This window comes from Triticum dicoccoides, chromosome 3B, assembly GCF_002162155.2.
Source record: "Triticum dicoccoides isolate Atlit2015 ecotype Zavitan chromosome 3B, WEW_v2.0, whole genome shotgun sequence".
Classification (NCBI taxonomy): domain Eukaryota; kingdom Viridiplantae; phylum Streptophyta; class Magnoliopsida; order Poales; family Poaceae; genus Triticum; species Triticum dicoccoides.
The window spans coordinates 212,283,976-212,304,381 of NC_041385.1; positions in this window are offsets into that span (position 1 = coordinate 212,283,976).

The window sequence follows — 20,406 nt, forward strand, 5'->3', positions numbered from 1 at the left end:
CCACTAGTTGTGGATCTCCTCGAATGATCAGCTTCTTAATTCCTAGTTTTGTGGCAATCCTGAGCCCGACAAGGAGCCCTTCATACTCTGCTGTATTGTTGGTCGCCTCTTCCTGGGAAAATGCATCTGGACGATATACTTCAAGTGCTCCCCAGTGGGGGCAACAAGAAGCACGCCAGCCCCTGCACCTTGTAGGGAAAAGGCACCATCGAAATACATAATCCATTCTTGGGGCGCCACCTTGCCAGGGATAACTGTTTCCCGCATTTCCTCATCAGGGGTTGGCATCCATTCTGCAATAAACTCTGCCAATGCCCTGCTTTGGATCATTGATGTGCTCTCAAACTTCAGGCCAAAACTGGATAACTCCGAAGCCCACTCCACTATTCTGCCGGTAGCCTCAGGGTTTCAGAGTATCCTTTGCAATGGGAAGCGAGTGACAACTGTGATCTCATGGGCCTGGAAGTAGTGGCGCAGTTTTTTTGAGGCCGTGATGAGACCAAAGATCAACTTCTGCGCACCAGAGTACCTCGATCTAGCCCCTTGTAGTAAGGAGCTGACGAAGTACACTAGGCGCTGCACCACTTCCTTCCTTGCCGTGTCTGTGGGGTTGCTCTCGCTGCCGTGCTCGTTCCTGTCCTGATCCTTATCTGGCTCTGCTGGTCCTTGCTCACTTTCTGCTTCGTCTACTTCCCGCTGCGCCACCAAGGCTGCACTAACCACTTGACTGGTTGCCGCCAAGTATAGCAACAATGGCTCTTGTGGTTTGGGAGCTACCAAGGTGGGCACAAAGGACAGGTAGGTCTTCAACTCTTGCAAAGCCGCATCTGCTTCTAGGGTCCACTTCATGGGTCCTTCCTTCTTCAGGATTTTAAAGAACGACAGGGCACGCTCGGCAGACTTGGAAATGAATCTACTTAGCGTGGCAATGAACCCTGTCAGATGCCTTACATCCTTGACTATCCTTGCCGCTTGGATCTGCTTGATAGCTTTAGTCTTGTCGGGGTTGGCTTCGATCCCCTGATGGGACACAAAGAACCCTAGTAACTTGCTGGAGGGAATGCCAAACACACACTTCTCCGGGTTGAGCTTCAAGTTGATCTTGCGCAGATTAGCAAACGTCTCCACCAAATCCTAGATAAGGGTTACTCTGTCCTTGGTCTTGACCACAATATCATCCATATAAGCTTCAATGTTTCTGTGCAGCTGTGGCTCGAAACCAACCTGGACCGCCCTTGCAAAAGTAGACCCGGCATTCTTTAATCCGAATGGCATGTAGATAAAACAGTACGTACCATATGGGGTGATGAACGAGGTCTTCTCTTTGTCTTCCTTGGACATGAAGATTTGGTGATACCCAGAGTATGCATCTAGAAAGGAAAGAAAATCGCAGCCTGAAGTGGAATCCACAATCTAATCGTTGCGCGGCAAGGGAAATGGCTCCCTCGGACAAGCCTTGTTGAGATCTATGAAATCTATGCAAAGCCTCCATTTCCTGTTAGCCTTCCGAACAACCACTGGATTTGCTAACCATGTTGGATGTAGCACTCCTCTGACCAAACCAGCTTCTTCAAGCTTCTTGATCTCCTCTACAATAAATTGCTGCCTCTCCAAGGCCTGCTTCCAGACTTTCTGCTTGATAGGTCGGGCGTGTGGGCAGACAACAAGGTGGTGCTCGATTACCTCCCTGGGAACACCGGGGATATCAGATGGTTGCCAGGAAAACACATCGATACTCTCCCGCAGGAAGGCAACAAGCGCACTTTCCTCTTTGTCATTGAGAGTGGCGATAATAGTGAAAGTACCGTCAATGCCAGCCAGCCCTGCCGGGATCTTCTTCACTTGTGGTGCAGTAACCTTGGATCTTTTGCTGTTGGAACTCTCTGGCAAGTCATCAACAGGAGCAGCATACTCCGAAGAGGTATGCTTCCCGGATTCCTTGCTGGCGTCCTTGCTATCCTTCTTCTTTCCTCTATTCTCCTTCGCGGGAACTATTGCTGTTGCTGTCTCTACCGCGACTGCGTCCCGGTACATCTTGTCAACACAAATGATTGTGTCCTGCTCATCTGATGGGATGGAAATGACTCCTACTGTCCCAGGCATCTTCAAGGTGTTGTAGGCATAGTGGGATGCCGCCAACAATTTAGCCAGGGCTGGGCGTCCAAGGATCCCATTGTACGGCAAGGGGAGGTCGACCACGTCAAACACAATCTTCTCAGTTCGGTAGTTCAGCTCTCCCCCAAACATCACATGCAACATGATCTTTCCCTTAGGATGACTCCTGCCAAGATTAACTCCTTGAAACGTGCTGGTGACCTTTAACTCTTCCTCTACTATCTGAAGTTTGCCGATGACCTTCAGGGAAATCAGATTCAACCCGGCCCCGCCGTCCACCAACATCTTTTTGACCTTGAGGTTGCGAATTGTTAGAGACCAACAATGGCAAACACCCTACCACAGTGGTACGGTCAGGATGTCCCTCTTCGTCAAACATGATGGGTGTGCGTGACCATTTGAGTTGTTTCCGGGACTCTGGTGCTGGTTCCACAACACTGACCTCACGCGCCCACCGTTTGAGTTGGCGGTATGAGGTGTGCAGGGATGCACCCCCGTCAATGCATAGGGCGTATGTGGCCTTCTGGAACTCCTGCTCACTGGTTTCCTCTTCATCCTCTCTGAGGGAGTCCTGGACTAGGGGGTGTCCGGATAGCCGAACTATCATCATTGGCCGGACTCCAAGACTATGAAGATACAAGATTGAAGACTTCGTCCCGTGTCCGGATGGGACTTTCCTTGGCGTGGAGGGCAAGCTTGGCGATACGGATATGTAGATCTCCTACCATTGTAACCGACTCTGTGTAACCCTAGCCCTCTCCGGTGTCTATATAAACTGGAGGGTTTTAGTCCGTAGGACGAACAACAATCATACCATAGGCTAGCTTCTAGGGTTTAGCCTCCTTGATCTCGTGGTAGATCTACTCTTGTACTACCCATATCATCAATATTAATCAAGAAGGAGTTGGGTTTTACCTCCACCGAGAGGGCCCGAACCTGGGTAAAAACATCGTGTCCCTTGTCTCCTATTACCATCCGCCTAGACGCACAGTTCGGACCCCCTACCCGAGATCCGCCGGTTTTGACACCGACATTGGTGCTTTCATTGAGAGTTCCTCTGTGTCGTCATCTATAGGCCCGATGGCTCCTTCGATCATCAACAACAACACAGTCCAGGGTGAGACTTTTCTCCCCGGAGAGATCTTCGTATTCGGCGGCTTCGCACTACGGGCGAATTCACTTGGCCATCTGGAGCAGATCGAAAGCTACACCCCTGGCCATCAGGTCAGATTTGGAAGTTTGAACTATACGACTGACATCCGCGAAGACTTGATCTTCGACGGATTCGAGCCACAGCCGAGCACGCCGCACTGTCACGATGGGCATGATTTAGCTCTGCTGTCGAACAGTGCCCTGGAGGCCGCACAAGAGTCCGCTCCGATACTTAGCTCGGAACCGACTGCGCCGATCAAGGATGGGTGGCTGGACGCCGCCTCGGGGGCTGCTACCTCTACGGCAATGGAGCCGAATACCGACCCTGTCCCTTGTGAAGCTTGTGACTCCAAGGTGCCGGACTCCTCTCCGGACCCCGAACCTTCCGCGCCCCTGCCAATCAAATCCGTTTGGGCACCGATCATGGAGTTCACCGCTGCGGACATCTTTCAGCACTCGCCTTTTGGCGACATCCTGAATTCGCTAAAGTGTCTCTCTTTATCAGGAGAGCCCTGGCCGGATTATGGTCAGAATGGCTGGGATGCGGACGACGAAGAAATTCAAAACCCACCCACCACCCACTTCATAGCCACTGTCGATGAATTAACCGACATGCTAGATTTCGACTCCGAAGACATTGACGGTATGGACGACGATGCCGGAGACGACCAAGAACCAGCGCCCACAGGGCACTGGAAAGCCACCTCGTCATACGACATATACATGGTGGACATCCCTAAGGATGGGAATGGCGATGGAACATCGGAAGATGACCCCTCCAAAAAACAGCCTAAGCGCCGGCGTCAGCGGCGCCGCTCCAAATCCCGCCACAGCAAGAATGAAGATTCCGGCACCAGAGATAATAACACCCCGGACAGTGCCGACGACAACCCCCTCCAGCAAGATTCAGCATAGGAGGACGGAGAAGCCAACCCTCGTGAGAGAGCGGCAGACGAGGAGGTAGAGGACGATAATTACATGCCTCCCTTCGGAGACGAGGCAAGCCTCGACGACGACGAATTTTTCGTGCTTGAGGATCCCGTCAAACAAGAGCGTTTCAAACGCAGGCTTATGGCCACGGCAAGCAGCCTCAAGAAAAAGCAGCAACAACTTAGAGCTGACCAAGACTTGCTAGCCGGCAGATGGACTGAAGTCCTTGCGGCCGAAGAGTATGAACTCGAACGCCCCTCCAAAAGCTACCCCAAACGCAAGCTGCTGCCCCGATTAGAGGAGGAAGCACATAAACCTACATCACCAGCGCACAATACGGCCGACCGGCCACCTCGTGGACGCGGCAGAGAGGCCTTTAGGCCCTCCACTAAAGCCGTACCCCGGCATCGCTCGAAAAGTACAAAGCCACGGGGGAACGTGCCTTACTTGCGAGACATATTGGAGGATAAGGCGAGGCAACAAGATCGATCTGCGGATCGCGTGGCGCCCTACGATATGCAACGACAACCGTCACGCCGGATACAGCAATCCCGGCCGGGCCGAACACAGTAGACAAAGCTCGTTTGAGCTGCGTCGTGATATAGCCCAATACAGAGGCGCCGCACACCCACTATGCTTCACAGATGAAGTAATGGATCATCAAATCCCCGAAGGGTTCAAACCCGTGAACATTGAATCCTACGATGGCACAACAGATCCTGCGGTTTGGATCGAGGACTATCTCCTTCATATCCACATGGCCCGCGGTGATGATCTTCACGCCATGAAATACCTCCCACTCAAGCTTAAAGGACCAGCTCGGCATTGGCTCAACAGCCTGCCAGCAGAATCAATTGGGTGTTGGGAGGACCTGGAAGCCGCATTCCTCGATAACTTCCAGGGCATATATGTGCGACCACCAGATGTCGATGACCTAAGCCACATAATTCAGCAGCCAGACGAATCGGCCAGACAATTCTGGACACGGTTCTTAACAAAGAAAAATCAAATCGTCGACTGGCCGGATGCAGAGGCCCTTGCAGCCTTCAAACATAACATCCGTGACGAATGGCTTGCCCGACACCTAGGACAGGAAAAGCCGAAATCAATGGCATCCCTCACATCACTCATGACCCGCTTCTATGCGGGAGAAGACAGCTGGCTAGCCCGCAGTAACAACCTAACCAAAAACTCTGGTAGTTTAGATACCAAAGACAGCAATGGCAGGCCGCATCGCAATAAGCACAAGCATCGCATTAACGGCGATAATACTGAAGATACGACAGTCAACGCCGGATTCAGAGGCTCTAAACCCGGTCAGCGGAAAAAGCCATTCAAAAGAACTACTCCGGGCCCGTCCAATTTGGACCTGATACTCGATCGCTCGTGCCAGATATGCGGCACCCCCGAAAAGCCAGCCAATCACACCAACAGAGATTGTTGGGTGTTCAAGCAGGCATGCAAGTTAATCGCCGAAGGCAACGACAAGGGGCTGCAAAGCGATGACGAGGAGGAGACACGGCCGCCGAACAATAGAGGATAGAAGCCATTCCCCCCACAAGTGCGGACGGTGAACATGATATACGCAACCCACATACCCAAAAGGGAGCGGAAGCGTGCGCTCAGGGATGTATATGCGATGGAGCCAGTCGCCCCAAAGTTCAATCCATGGTCCTCCTGCCCGATCACTTTCGATTGAAGGGACCACCCCACCAGTATCTGCCATGGAGGATTCGCCGCATTGGTTTTAGACCCAATCGTCGATGGATTTCACCTCACTAGAGTCCTGATGGACGGCGGCAACAGCTTGAACATGCTTTATCAGGATACAGTGTGCAAGATGGGCATAGATCCCTCAAGGATCAAACCCACAAAGACGACCTTCAAAGGCGTCATACCAGGTGTAGAGGCCAATTGTACTGGCTCAGTTACACTTGAAGTGGTCTTCGGATCCCCGGATAACTTCCGAAGCGAGGAGTTAATCTTCGACATAGTCCCGTTACGCAGCGGCTATCATGCACTGCTCGGACGAACCACATTTGCAAAATTCAATGCAGTGCCGCACTACGCATACCTCAAGCTCAAGATGCCAGGCCCTCGAGGAGTCATCACAGTCAACGGAAACATCGAACGCTCTCTCCGAATGGAGGAGCACACAGCGGTTCTCGCGGCGGAAGTACAGAGTAGCCTCTTAAGGCAATTCTCGAGTCCGGCTGTTAAGCGACCGGACACCATCAAGCGCGCCTGGAGTAACCTAAAACAAGACCACCTGGCATGTTCGGAGCACGCGTAGCAATGCGGCCCCAACCCCAGACCTCGCGAAATCGCGAGACCAGTACCACACGTACATCACTACGCTCTGGAGGTACCATGGGCATAAGGGGAGGGGCACGACCACGGCATGCCCAGAGTGCGGATCAACCACACCAGGGGCTCCCAAATTTGTCATTCTTTTTTTCTTATTCTCAGGACTCCGTTTTCCAGAAGCCCTGTCCGGCAGTAGATCTGCCGAACTCACGATGCAACAGCCCAGGGAAGCAGAAAAGCTACAATGAGTATCCAGGTGGTCTCCATTATGAGCATTATACCTGTTTTACATACCATTCCGTAGCCTACCCCTGGAGGGGGACATGTTAAATAGTCCCACCCCTCGCTTATCGCACTATTTGTATCGTTCTGCCTTCATTGCAGTATTTTTTGAATAAACAATGCATCTCTTTTCGCCTATCATTGCATTCCTTTTTTATATATGTTCACTTATGACATGTTGCACCCGTATGCCCTGGTACGGCCAAATACACCAGTGGCTTAAGTTCCCCAAAGAATGGTGTGATAAGTCCGAACACTTTCACAAGTGCGGCACCCCGAACTTATAGCATTATATGCATCAGCTCCGAATCATGTCTTGGGTCAATAGTTGGGTTTGCCCGGCTCCCATGTTTTGGTACCTTATGTTCCGTTATATCGGCTAAGGTAGCGCTAGGAGAACCACTGCGATTGTGCCCCAGTTGAGCTGGGTTGAGCACCTCAGTGGAGAAAGCTAAAACTGACCGTCATGATAAGGCAAGAGCTGGTCGCTGTTCGAGAGGTCTTTTCGAGTCCCTAAAGACTTATGCCGCTTAGAGCGAGGAGCCGCTTTGTCTGGCCCCAGGCGTGGATAGTGCCCCGAATTCGGCCTTCTGAACACTAGGGGCTTCGCCGAAATTTAGAATTATAGAATTCTATGGCTAAGTGAGAGTGTTCAAGCATTATAAGTCCGGTTGCCTCGTTCGTTGTGTTGAGCGCCTCCCTAGATGGACCCAAAAATGGGAACAAGAGCGCTCAAGTTTATCCCGAACACCCCAGCACTCGTGGCATGGGGGCCGAAGCCAACGACTTGCCATCTCTCAGATTTGATAAACGGCCGCACAGAAGGTAATATTTTAAATTAACAAGCGTTGCTTGGTGCATACGAACAAAGTTTTCAGCGCACAGGATAACAAAATGCGAGTCTACTCAAAAATTACATCTTTGGAGCATTCACCCGCAATAAGGCGGGCACCCTTCGGGACACCCTTATAATACATCTCGGTCGTGCGATACTCCTTGCCCGGTGGTGGCGCGGCCGTCACAAGCTTCTCGGCGTCCATCCTGCCCAGTGCACCTTAGCATGGGCAAGGGCCCGACGGGCGCCTTCAATACAGGCCGAGTGCTTGATGACTTCAACCCATGGACAGGTGTCCACCAGCCGCTGCACCAGGCCGAAGTAGCTCCCAGGCATGGCTTCTTTGGGCCACAGCCGAACTATGAGGCCCTTCATGGCCTGTTCGGCCACCTTGTGGAACTCGACCAGCTGCTTCAGCTGGTCTCTCAGGGGCACCGGATGTCCGGCCTCAGCATACTGAGACCAGAACACCTTTTCCGTCGAGCTCCCCTTCTCGGCTCTGTAGAACGCGGCATCATCGGACACGCTACGGGGCAGATCTGCGAACGCTCCTGGAGAGCTCCGAATTCGGGTAAGTAACAAGTAATTCACTTTTACATGCTTGCTTTGCATGAAGAATGCCTTACCCGCCGCTATTTTCTTTACTGCCTTGATCTCCTGGAGGGCCTTTTGGGCTTCGGCCTTAGCGGCTTTGGCACTCTCAAGAGCCGACACAAGCTCGGACTCTCGAGTCTTCGAGTCACGCTCCAAACTCTCGTGTTTTTCCACGAGAGCCTGGAGCTCTTGCCGCACCTCGGCCACCCGCGCCTCCTGCTTTTCTCGCTCAGCGCGCTCCACGGCCGCATTGTGTTCGGCCGCGGACACCGCCTCCTTCAGGGTCGCCACCTCGTTTGTAGCCCCTGCAATACCCACATTATTCCTGTCATTTTTTGCAACCAAATCCTTTTCTATAAGGTACAACTTTAATAAGGTGTTACTTACCTTCCTTGTCCTTGAGCTGCTTCTTGGCACGGCCGAGCTCGCTCTCGGACCGCTCGAGGCTCTGCTTCAAGGCATTAACCTCCGCAGTCAGTGCGGCAGAGGTCAGCAGCGTAGCATGCATTCCCATATAGACATATTTGTGTTAGACTCCTGCGTATTTCTTTTTAGATCCTTAGTCTGTCTTTTCTTTCCGAACACCGAACTGAGCATCAGGGGCTACTATCTATGCGGTACTATTTTACATATCTTAAAATCCTTACCTCAAAGCTTGTTAGAAGGCTGCTGCAGGCTTCGGTCAGCCCGCTCTTGGCGGACTGAACTTTCTGAATCACCGCACTCATAACAGTGCGGTGTTCCTCTTCGATGGAAGCGCCGTTGAGCGCCTCCAGCAAGTTATCCGGCGCCTCCAGTTGGACGGAGGTCACCGGCGTCGCCGTCTCGCCCTTCTTACGAAGGGGCCGCCCGCTGGACTCTGGAACCACTAAAGGTTCCAGCGCGGAGTCCAGCCCAAAGTCTGGGAGGTTGCCCTACGGCACCTCAGGGGCCTCCTCCTCCTGGCCGGTCCCAATCTGGGACCCCGCCTCGGCGTCGTGTGCATCACGAGGGGAGGAGGCGGTCGGAAGTGAAGTGCTATTCCCATCCGACGAACCCAGGGACCCACTCGACGAAGCGGGGAGATCATCCTTGGGCGGGCTACATGGTTGTGTTCGGCGTTAGAAGACACTATGCGACAAAAAGAAAAATCATAAGCTATTTTGGAATCCGGACACTTACGATCTCGCCAGGGGCTTGGCCCTTGAGGGCCACTCCTCTTCGCCGTCGTCGGCGTTGGTGGAACAATCCGGAGGAAGGGTCCTTCCCTTCTTGGACCCTTCGGCCTCCCCCGTTGGGGAAGCCTTCCTCTTCTTCTCTCCCCCCGCTGGGGGAGAGGCCTCTTTCTTCTCCTCCTCGTCCTCGTGCGAGGAGTCTGCCTCGGTGTCATCGGACGATGAGTCTGATAACACCTGGCGCCTGGAACTCCTCCGAGTTCCCGTGGCCTTCTTCTTGGCCTTCTTCTCCGGCACCACGTAAGGTGCCGGGACCAGCAACCCTGTCAAACGGGCATCCGCTGGGTCTTCTGGAAGGGGAGCCGGATAGTTAACCTGTCCGGATGTCTTCTGCCAAGCCTGTCAAAGGTAATGGGAGTTTTAGACCCCGCATAGAGTCAAACTATGGAAAGAAAGTGTCCCATAAAGGATAAAATAGCTTACCTCGCCGGCTTGACGCTACGAGCTGAGTCCGCGATCTTCGGTAGCGGATGAGGGAGCCTCGGCGCCCTTGAACAGCACCCTCCAGGCGTCTTCGTACGTAGTGTCGAAGAGCCTGCTCAAGGTTGGGTCCTGTGCTGGATCAAACTCCCACAAATTGAAAGCCCGCTGTTGGCATGGGAGAATCCGGCGGATGAGCATGACCTGGATTACGTTGACAAGCTTGAGCTTCTTGTTCACGAGGGTTTGGACGCAGGATTGAAGTCCGGTCAGCTCCTCCGAATCACCCCACGTCTGGCCCTTCTCTTTCCAGGAGGTGAGCCGTGTGGGGATCCCATATCTGAATTCGGGGGCCGCTGCCCATTTAGGGTGACGCGGCTCAGTGATGTAGAACCACCCCGATTGCCACCCTTTGATGGTTTCCATGAAGGCGCCCTCGATCCATGTAATGTTGGGCATCTTGCCCACCATGGCGCCTCCGCACTCCGCTTGGCAGCCGCCTACCACCTTCGGCTTGACATTAAAAGCCTTCAGCCATGAGCTGAAGTGGGGCTGGACGCAGAGGAAGGCCTCGCACACGACGATGAACGCCGATATGTTGAGGATGAAGTTCGGGGCCAAATCATGGAAATCCAGGCCATAGTAGAACATGAGCCCCCGGACAAATGGGTGGAGTGGGAAGCCCAGTCCGTGGAGGAAATGGGGAAGGAATACCACCTTCTCATGGGGCCTGGGGTGGGGATGAGCTGCCCCTCGTTGGGGAGTCGGTGCGCGATATCGCTGGACAAGTATCCGGCCTTCCGCAGCCTCTTGATGTGCCCCTTCGTGACGGAGGAGGCCATCCACTTGCCTCCCGCTCCAGACATGGTTGGAGGAGGTTGAGGTGAGATGTGCGGACTTGTGCGCTGGAGCTCGAGTGCGCAGAGATGGATAAGCAAAGGAGGAAGAAGGCGTAGGTGAAAAGGTGGATCCTTATCCCCTTATATATGAGCGGACGAAGCTATGCGTCCCCACCAGCCCAGTAAAACTCGCTTATCTCCCAAGCGCCGCGATTAATGGCGTGGTTGGGTTACCCACGTCCGTATTGATAAGAATCCCGGAATAAGGGGACACGATCTCTGCTTTGACAAGACGTGCCAAGGAAACCGCTTCGCTAAACGCACTGAGGTGGAACAGTTAAAACAATTCGAATAAAGGCTTGGCCGTGGTCTGACGTCATGCCACGAAATACGTCAGCAGATTGAACTTGTGTAAATATTATTCTCTCTACGGTGGTATGTGGAATTTATTTTGCAGAGCCGGACACTATTCTGGTGTTCAAAATCTTCTATGATTTATTCGGAGGAGGAACCTGAAGGAAATATGCCCTAGAGGCAATAATAAAGTTATTATTTATTTCCTCATATCATGATAAATGTTTATTATTCATGCTAGAATTGTATTAACCGGAAACATGATACATGTGTGAATACATAGACAAACATAACGTCACTAGTATGCCTCTACTTGACTAGCTCATTAATCAAAGATGGTCATGTTTCCTAATTATAGGCATGTGTTGTCATTTGATTAATGGGATCACAACATTAGGAGAATGATGTGATTGACATGACCCATTCCGTTAGCCTAGAACTTGATCGTTTAGTATATTGCTATTGCTTTTTTCATGACTTATACATGTTCCTGTAACTATGAGATTATGAAACTCCCGTTTACCGCAGGAACACTTTGGGTGCTACCAAACGTCACAACGTAACTGGGTGATTATAAAGGAGTACTACAGGTGTCTCTAAAGGTACATGTTGGGTCGGCGTATTTCGAGATTAGGTTTTGTCACTCCGATTGTCGGAGAGGTATCTTTGGGCCCTCTCGGTAATGCACATCACTATAAGCCTTGCAAGCAATGTAGCTAATGAGTTAGTTACGGAATGATGCATTACGTAACGAGTAAAGAGACTTTCCGGTAACGAGATTGAACTAGGTATTGGATACCGACGATCGAATCTCGGGCAAGTAACATACCGATGACAAAGGGAAGAACGTATGTTGTTATGCGGTTTGACCGATAAAGATCTTCGTAGAATATGTAGGAGCCAATATGGGCATCCAGGTTCCGCTATTGGTTATTGACCGAGAATAGTTCTAGGTCATGTCTACATAGTTCTCGAACCCGTAGGGTCCGCACGCTTAACGTTACGATGACAATTTTATTATGAGTTTATAAGTTTTGATGTACCGAAGTTTGTTTGGAATCCCGGATGTGATCACGGACATGACGAGGAGTCTCAAAATGGTCAAGACATAAAGATTGATATATTGGACGACTATATTCGGACACCGGAAGTGTTCCGGGTGATTTCGGAGAAAACCGGAGTGCCGGAGGGGTTACCGGACCCCCCCGGGGAAGTATTGGGCCTTAGTGGGCCTGAGGGGAGAGAGAGGGCAGCAGCCCAGGAGGTGGCGCACCCCCCCCCCATGAGGAGTCCGAATTGGACTAGGGGAGGGGGCGCGGCCCCCTGAGGGAGTCCTGGACTAGGGGGTGTCCGGACAGCCGGACTATCATTATCCGCCGGACTCCAAGACTACGAAGATAGAAGATTGAAGACTCTGGCTCGTGTCCGGATGGTACTTTCCTTGGCGTGGAAGGCAAGCTTGGCGATACGGATATGTAGATCTCCTACCATTGTAACCGACTCTGTGTAACCCTAGCCTCCTCCGGTGTCTATATAAATCGGAGGGCTTTAGTCCGTAGGACAATATACATCTCAACAATCATACCATAGGCTAGCTTATAGGGTTTAGCCTCCTTGATCACGTGGTAGATCTACTCTTGTACTACCCATATCATCAATATTAATCAAGCAGGACGTAGGGTTTTACCTCCATCGAGAGGGCCCGAACCTGGGTAAAAACATTGTGTACCTTGTCTCCTGTTACCATCCGCCTAGACGCACAGTTCGGGACCCCCTACCCGAGATCCGCCGGTTTTGACACTGACATTGGTGCTTTCATTGAGAGTTCCTCCGTGTCGTCATTGATAGGCTCGATGGCATCTTCTATCAACAACGCTGTCCAGGGCAAGACTTTTCTCCCCGGACAGATCTTCATATTCGGCGGCTTCGCACTGCGGGCCAATTCACTTGGCCATCTGGAGCAGATCGAAAGCTACGCCCCTGGCCGTCAGGTCAGATTCGGAAGCTTAAACTTCACGGCCGATGTCCGCGGAGGCTTGATCTTCGACGGCCTCGAGCCACAACCAAGCGCGCCGCACTGCGACGATGGGCACGATCTAGCTCTGCCGCCGAACAGTGCCTTGGTGGCCGCACTCGGATCCGCTTCGGCCATTAGCCCGGAGCCGATCGCCCAGATCGAGGGCCGGTGGATAGACGCCGCCCTGGGGGCTTCAACATCCACGGCGATGGAGCCGAACACCAATCTCGTCCCCTGCGAAACTCGTGATTCCGAGGCGCTGGACTCCTCGCCGGACTCCGAACCTCCCGCGCCCCTACCAATCGATCCAGATCGGGCGCCGGTTATGGAATTCACCGCCGCGGACATCTTCCAACACTCGCCTTTTGGCGATACCCTGAAATCACTAAAGCATCTCTCGTTATCAGGAGAGTCCTGGCCGGACTATGGCCAGGATGCTTGGGGTTCGGACGACGAAGAAATTCAGATCCCACCCACCACCCACTTTGTTGCCACTGTCGACGATCTAACCGACATTCTAGACTACGACTCCGAAGACATCGACGCTATGGACGACGATGCCGGAGACGAAGAAAAAACAAAGCTTATACAGCACGACAGGGCCACCTCGTCGCATGACATATATATGGTGGACACCCCAAAGGGGAGCGATAACGAGGACCAACGGGCCGCGACAGAAGATGACCCCGCCGATAAGCGACCAAAACGACGGCATAGACACCACCCTAAGTCCCGCCTCGACGATAACAACACTCCCAAGGAGCCCGCGATAGGGCAGGGCTCACAATCGGACGACGAACATGCAAATAAGCAACCGTCCGAACATGACGAGTCAGATAATCAATCCAAGCCCGGCGAGAACAACAGTCCGGACAACCGTATGCCGGACACTTCGCCGGAGAGTGAGAACCTCCGGAAAAGACTCGTCAGTACTGCAAGAAGCCTGAAAAAGGAAAAACGGAGGCTCAAAACAGCGGAAGACACACTCAGAATGAGATGGAGCAAAGTGCTCAAAACCGCAGATCAAAGAGCTACCCGAAGCGCAAGCTGCTACCGGAATTCGACGAAGAGGCCATAGAGCCTCCACCGTCCAAAGATAAAGGGGCTGCCTGGTTGGATAGACGGCCAGATGCCAGGCCAACACAAATCCACCAACGAACTCGGAAGGATAGATGGCCCAACCAGGTCCATCTACGGGCCAAAGGAGAAGGCCCCAAGAAGCAAGGCAACACGTCAAGTGTCCGATGATAACGGCACACACAAATACAGGGGCGTCGCACACCCACTATGTTTCACCGATGAGGTGCTGGACCATGAATTCCCAGCGGGATTTAAGCCCATAAACATAGAGGCCTACGATGGAACAACAGACCCTGGAGTCTGGATAGAAGATTATATACTACATATACACATGGCCAGAGGAGACGATCTCCATGCCATAAAATACCTACCCCTCAAGCTCAAAGGGCCAGCCTGTCATTGGCTTAAAAGCCTCCCAGAAAACACTGTTGGAAGTTGGGAAGAGCTCGAGGACGCGTTTAGAGCAAATTTTCAAGGGACTTATGTCCATCCTCCGGATGCAGATGATCTAAGTCATATAACTCAACAGCCCGAAGAGTCAGCGCGGAAATTCTGGAACAGGTTCCTTACGAAAAAGAATCAAATAGTCGACTGTCCGGACGCCGAAGCCTTAGCAGCTTTCAAGCACAATGTCCGAGACGAATGGCTCGCCAGGCACCTCGGTCAAGAGAAACCGAGGACAATGTCCGCACTAACAAGCCTCATGACCCGCTTCTGTGCGGGAGACGATAGCTGGTTAGCAAGATGCAGCACCAGCGACCCAAGTACATCCGAGATAAGAGATGGAAACGGAAAATCACGGCGCAGAAAAGAGCAGCGCCGGAATAAAGAGAAAAGCCCAAAGAGCACGGCAGTCAACGCCGGATTCAAAAGCTCGTGGCCCAATACTAAGATACAGCCTCTTAAGGATGACAATGATGAATTGTCCAACTTAAACAAAATTTTGGGTCGGATATGTCAAATCCACAGTACCCCCGGAAAGCCTGCAAATCACACCCACAGGGATTGTTGGGTTTTTAAACAGTCCGGCCGACTAAATGCCGAACACAAGGGGCTCGACGCGTCAAGCGAAGAAGATAAACCCCACCAGCAGGGCACCGGAAAACAAAAGACTTTCCCACAAGGGGTCAAAGCAGTAAACTCACTTCATGAGATAACACGGAAAAATAGTGCGGCACTTTCTAAAAAGAGCTTCGCACGGTCCAACCCAGCAGACCGTAGAGATTGGATATCAAAACCAATGACTTTCGACCACCTGGACTATTCCAGAAGCGTTCGAAATGCGGGTCGGACTCCCCTGATATTGAATCCCATAATAGACGGATTACAATTTACTAACGTCCCCATGGACGGAGGCAGTGACCTAAACCTGCTATATTCAAACACAATCCGTAGGATGGGGATAGACCCTACCAAAATTCGACACAGCCGCACTTCCTTCAAAGGAGTGACGCCAGGCCCTTACGCCAAGTGCACAGGCTCTATATTATTAGAAGTCGTGTTCGGATCACCGAACAATTTTTGACGCGAAAAATTAATTTTTCATATCGTCCCATTTGAAAGTGAATATCAAGCACTCTTGGGACGAAAGGCTTTTGTCCGCTTCAACGCCATACCGCATTACGCGTCTCTTACACTCAAGATGCCCGGTCCGCACGGCGCCATTTCAGTGCGAGGGTCACTTAAGGACCCCGGACTCGGATAGACGAATCCGGCCTCAGCAGGCTAGGGGCTCCCTAGCCGCATACCCCTTCACAGGGGGCTGCGCGCACAAACAATCGCGGTTTCATATAAACCTTGCTTTAATTATTTATATTTCTTATTTTACATATTTTTCGCACGAATTGTTTCTAAAACTAAACGTTCCTCTCTTTCTACAGATGAACAACGTGCATACCCGTCCAGGATAACGGCGCAACGGAGACACAGGCGCAGACGTGCAGTAGGGACCCGTTGCAAGGATTCTTTTCAGATTAAGACCCTGCGTAGACCTTTTTTACTGTCTCTTGTTGTTACTCTCCCTTGGTTTCTTCCTATAGCCAAAGCGGAGCCTGACGCTTTGGCATCAGCCGCGTCAGAAGACCATACCCGTACTTGGACACTAGGGGCTTAGGGCATCGTTCTGCCCATTATTATAAAGACCGAACACCTTCGGGAGTGTTCGGCGTCTCGAGTTAGGCATTATATGCATCAGCTCCGAATCATGTCTTTGGTCAAATGTTGGGTTTGCCTGGCTCCTGTGTTTTGCTGCCTTACGTTCCGTATCATCGGCTAACCCGGCAACAGGAGAACTACTACGATTGTGCCCCAGTTCGGCTGGGCGAGCACCTCAGTAGAGAAAGCCGAAAACTGACTGTCATGATACAGCGAGAGACTGGTCAACCACTCGATCGACTACCGGAATGTTTAGAATTCCCCGCTTTGACGAAGGACCGTTTCCCGGTCAGGCACTTATGCACCCCGAATTCGGAGACGTGCGGTGCCACCAGGGGCTATATCGTAGCCCCACCCTCGAGCTCCACTGGCTAAGTGAAAGTGATAAAGCATTATAGTCCGGATTGCCTAGTTCGCTACGCTACCACCTCCTTAAACAGGACCGAGACGTCGGATTAAGTGTGAAAACGCGCTATTTTGCAAACACCCCCGCACTCTGTGCGTGGGGGCTGAAGCCGAAGACTGCAATCTTTCAAGTTATACAAGAGTAAACGTAAACGGCCGCACAGGAGATGTTTTACTACTTGGGACGCACAAGTATAAAAAGCAGTAATAACATAATCATTGATTTACAAGCTAATACGTTCATTTGAACGTGATGTTTTTCGAGCACTACGACTCTATTATACGAGCGCCACGCATAACTTCCCCGAAGTAGTGCTCGACAGGGAGCCGGTTTTCATCCGAACCCTGGGCGGCAACAGCGGTGGCATCCATCTCCGGACAATGCGCCTTCACACGAGCAAGAGCCATCCGCGCGCCCTCAATGCAGGCCGACCGCTTCATCTCCTTTATATGCGGCACCGCTCCAAGGAATTGCTGCAGTAAGCCGAAGTAGCTCGTCACCTTGGACCTCTCTGGCCAGACATGGGCCACGATGTCAGTCATGGCAAGTCCGGACAATCTATTTAGCTCGGCCCATTCGGCCAACCGGTCCGTCAACGGAAGTGAGCGATCCGGACTGTGGAATTGAGACCAATACAGCTCTTCCGTCTCGTGATACTCCTGGCTCCGGAAGTGCTTAACGGCATCAGCCGCACTTGCAGCTAAGTCCATATACGGATCCTCCGGACTCCACAGCCGCTCAAATTGAGCATACTTCGCATCCATAAACTGGCGACGCAGCAGAATAGGCTTGCCAGCCATGATCTCTCCGGCCTGGCGCAGCTCCTCCTTCATAGCCCGCATTGCAGAGCGGGCATCCTTGGCTTCGGCGGTGGCCTTCTTCAGGTCTTCCCGCTCCGATAAGCGCTCCTTTTCAAGAGCCTCATTGCGGTCGGTAGCATCCTTTAATTTCATGGCCAATTCGGCCACCTCTGCCCTGCTTAGGCAGTGCGCAGCCTTTTCGGCTTTCAACTCCTCGGCCGCCTTCGAGGCAGCCGCGTCACTCCCTCGGGCTTGCTCCTTAGCTCGAGCAAGTTCAGCCCGAAGGGTCTCCACAGCAGCAGCACCGTCTGTACGAACAACATATAATTTATCAGAGGCGGGCTTCGACCCCCTTAATAAAGCAGCTGCGGATAACTCTTTTACCTTGCGACTCGTCAAGTCGCCTGTTGACAAGTGCGATGTCTTCATCTGCCAAGTCAAGTTGCCGAGTTAATTCGGCAAACTCGCTAGTCCGGCTAGCCCCCGGACTATCCGCCACCTGCATAAGAATGACGGAATTAATTACTTTAGATTTCGATCCTCGGTACGTTGTCGTTTCCGACAACCTACTGAGTCTCAGGGGCTACTATCTATATAGGGCGCATTGTTATATGCAAAACTGTTAAAAGACAAAGGGGTGCGTCATTCTCGCATACCTCGAATCCCGCCAGCAAACTCATGGTGGCATTACGCAATCCGCTTTCGGCAGACGAAATCCTTCCAATCACCATACGCATTAACGCACGGTGATCTTCTGAAATGGACGCCCTCTCAAGCAGATTCTTCAGTTCTCCCGGCCGGACACTAGTAGGTGCCGAACTCTCTGGCCCCTCCGCACTCGGGGATACCCTCCGTGACGACACCTCGGGTTCGCCTGCCTCATCTGGCGGCGCTGCGGACGGAGGCGTGTCGCTCTCCATCATCTCTGGAAGAAGGTCCCCCGAAGATGAACTCATCTGGGAAGGCTGCAGATCCGAACTGCAATATAAATATTTCGGTTACCCACAGAAGCACAAATGAAGGTATTTCCTTATTAATTAACTTTCTCTTTAATACTCACGACTCGTTGGAGGGCTGGTCCTTCGGCGATGATTGCGCGCCCGGATTCTCTCCGGACACCGGACCCCCCGGTGAAGATTTCTTCCCACGCTTAGGGGTTTTGGCCTCCGGATCTTCGGAGGCGGTCCTCTTCTCCCCCTGAAGGGAGGGATTCTTGGCTGCCCCCTCTTCAGTCGCCCCTTTGGGCGAAATATTAGCTCCTTTATTTTCCCCGTCGCCCCCTTCTGTGGGCGCAACCTCCAACATTCTGACCAGCACGGGCTCCAGTGCGGTCTCTGGGAGGGGGGCCGGACACCTTATCAGCGTTGATCGCGCCACCCATTCCTGTAAGAACAAGGGGTCAGGAGGCGAACTTTAGAACGGCATATAAACAGAATGTCCGGACTCTGAGCTATTTACCTGAGTATCCGGGCGATCGCAGCTTAGGCCTGCATCCTCGGCTGAATCCGGACACGCCACCTGCGGTCCGAAAAACAACTTGTACATCTCCACGGGTGTCGCACCCATAAAGTGTTGGAGAATCCGAGGTCCCTCCGGGTTGAACTCCCATAAACAGAGAGGACGGCGTTTGCAGGGCAGAAGGTGCCTGATTAGCATGACCTGCATCACCTTGATCAGGTCGATCTCCCTCGCCTGGAGGTCTCGAATCCGGCCCTGCAGTGAGGGCACGTCTTCGGACGGCCCCCAGTTGAGCCCTTGGTTGACCCACGACATTAGCTGGCATGGAGGTCCCGGGCGAAATGAAGGCGGCGGCTTCTGCCTGCTGCCCTTCGGAGCAGTAATGTAGAACCACTCCTGCTGCCATAGTCCGAGTTCCTCTTGGAAGGAACCCTCGGGCCACGGGGCATCGGCCTTTTTGCTTATGGCCGCCCCGCCACACTCCGCTTGACGCCCCCCGATGATCTTCGGCTCCACCTTGAAGGTCTTCAGCCATAAGCTGAAGTGGGGGATGACGCGGAGGAAAGCTTCGCAGACGATAATGAATGCGGAGATGTGGAGGATGGACTCCGGAGCCAAGTCATGAAAGTCCAGCCCGTAGTAGAACAGGAGCCCTCTCACGAAGGGATCCGTCGGGAAGCCTAAACCCCGACGGAGGTGGGATACGAAAATGACGTATTCACCGGGCTCGGGGGCGGGCACGGCCTGCCCTTGGGCAGGCCACCTGTGCGAGACCTCGTAGGCCAGGTACTTGGCTTCACGCAACTTCAATATGTCCTCCTCCGTGACGGAGGAGGGCATCCACCGGCCCTGGAGGCCGGAGCCGGACATGGTTGAGGATCCGAAGAGCTTGAATCTGAGGCTCTGGGTGTTGGAACTGGGAGCGGAGAAAAGATTCGATGCGAGATTGAAGAACAAGGACAGGCCTTGGTCCTCTTATAAAGGGGAAGAAATACCAAGGGCCGTCTCCGTGACCGTTTGGGATTCCCCTTGATAGAGGAGGCGTGGCGACGGGAACGGTTGGGTTACCCACGCACGTATTGATGAGAATCCCGGAATAAGGGGAACACGATCTCTGCTTCGACAAGATGTGCCAAGGAAACCGCTTCGCTAAACATGCTGAGGTGGTATAGTAAAAAACGATTCAAGCAAAGGCTTGGTTACGGTGTGATGTCACGCTGCATAATACGTCAGCAGATTGAGCTAGTGTATATTTTATTCTCTCTATGGTGGAATGTGGAAATTATTTTTGCAGAGCCGGACACTATCCTGGTGTTCATTATCTTCTCTGGATTATTCAAGGGAGGAACCCGCCTTGCAATGCCGAACATTATGCACGCCGGACTTATCGTCATTGAAGACTGGTTCAGGGGCTACTGAGGGAGTCCTGGACTAGGGGGTGTCCGGACA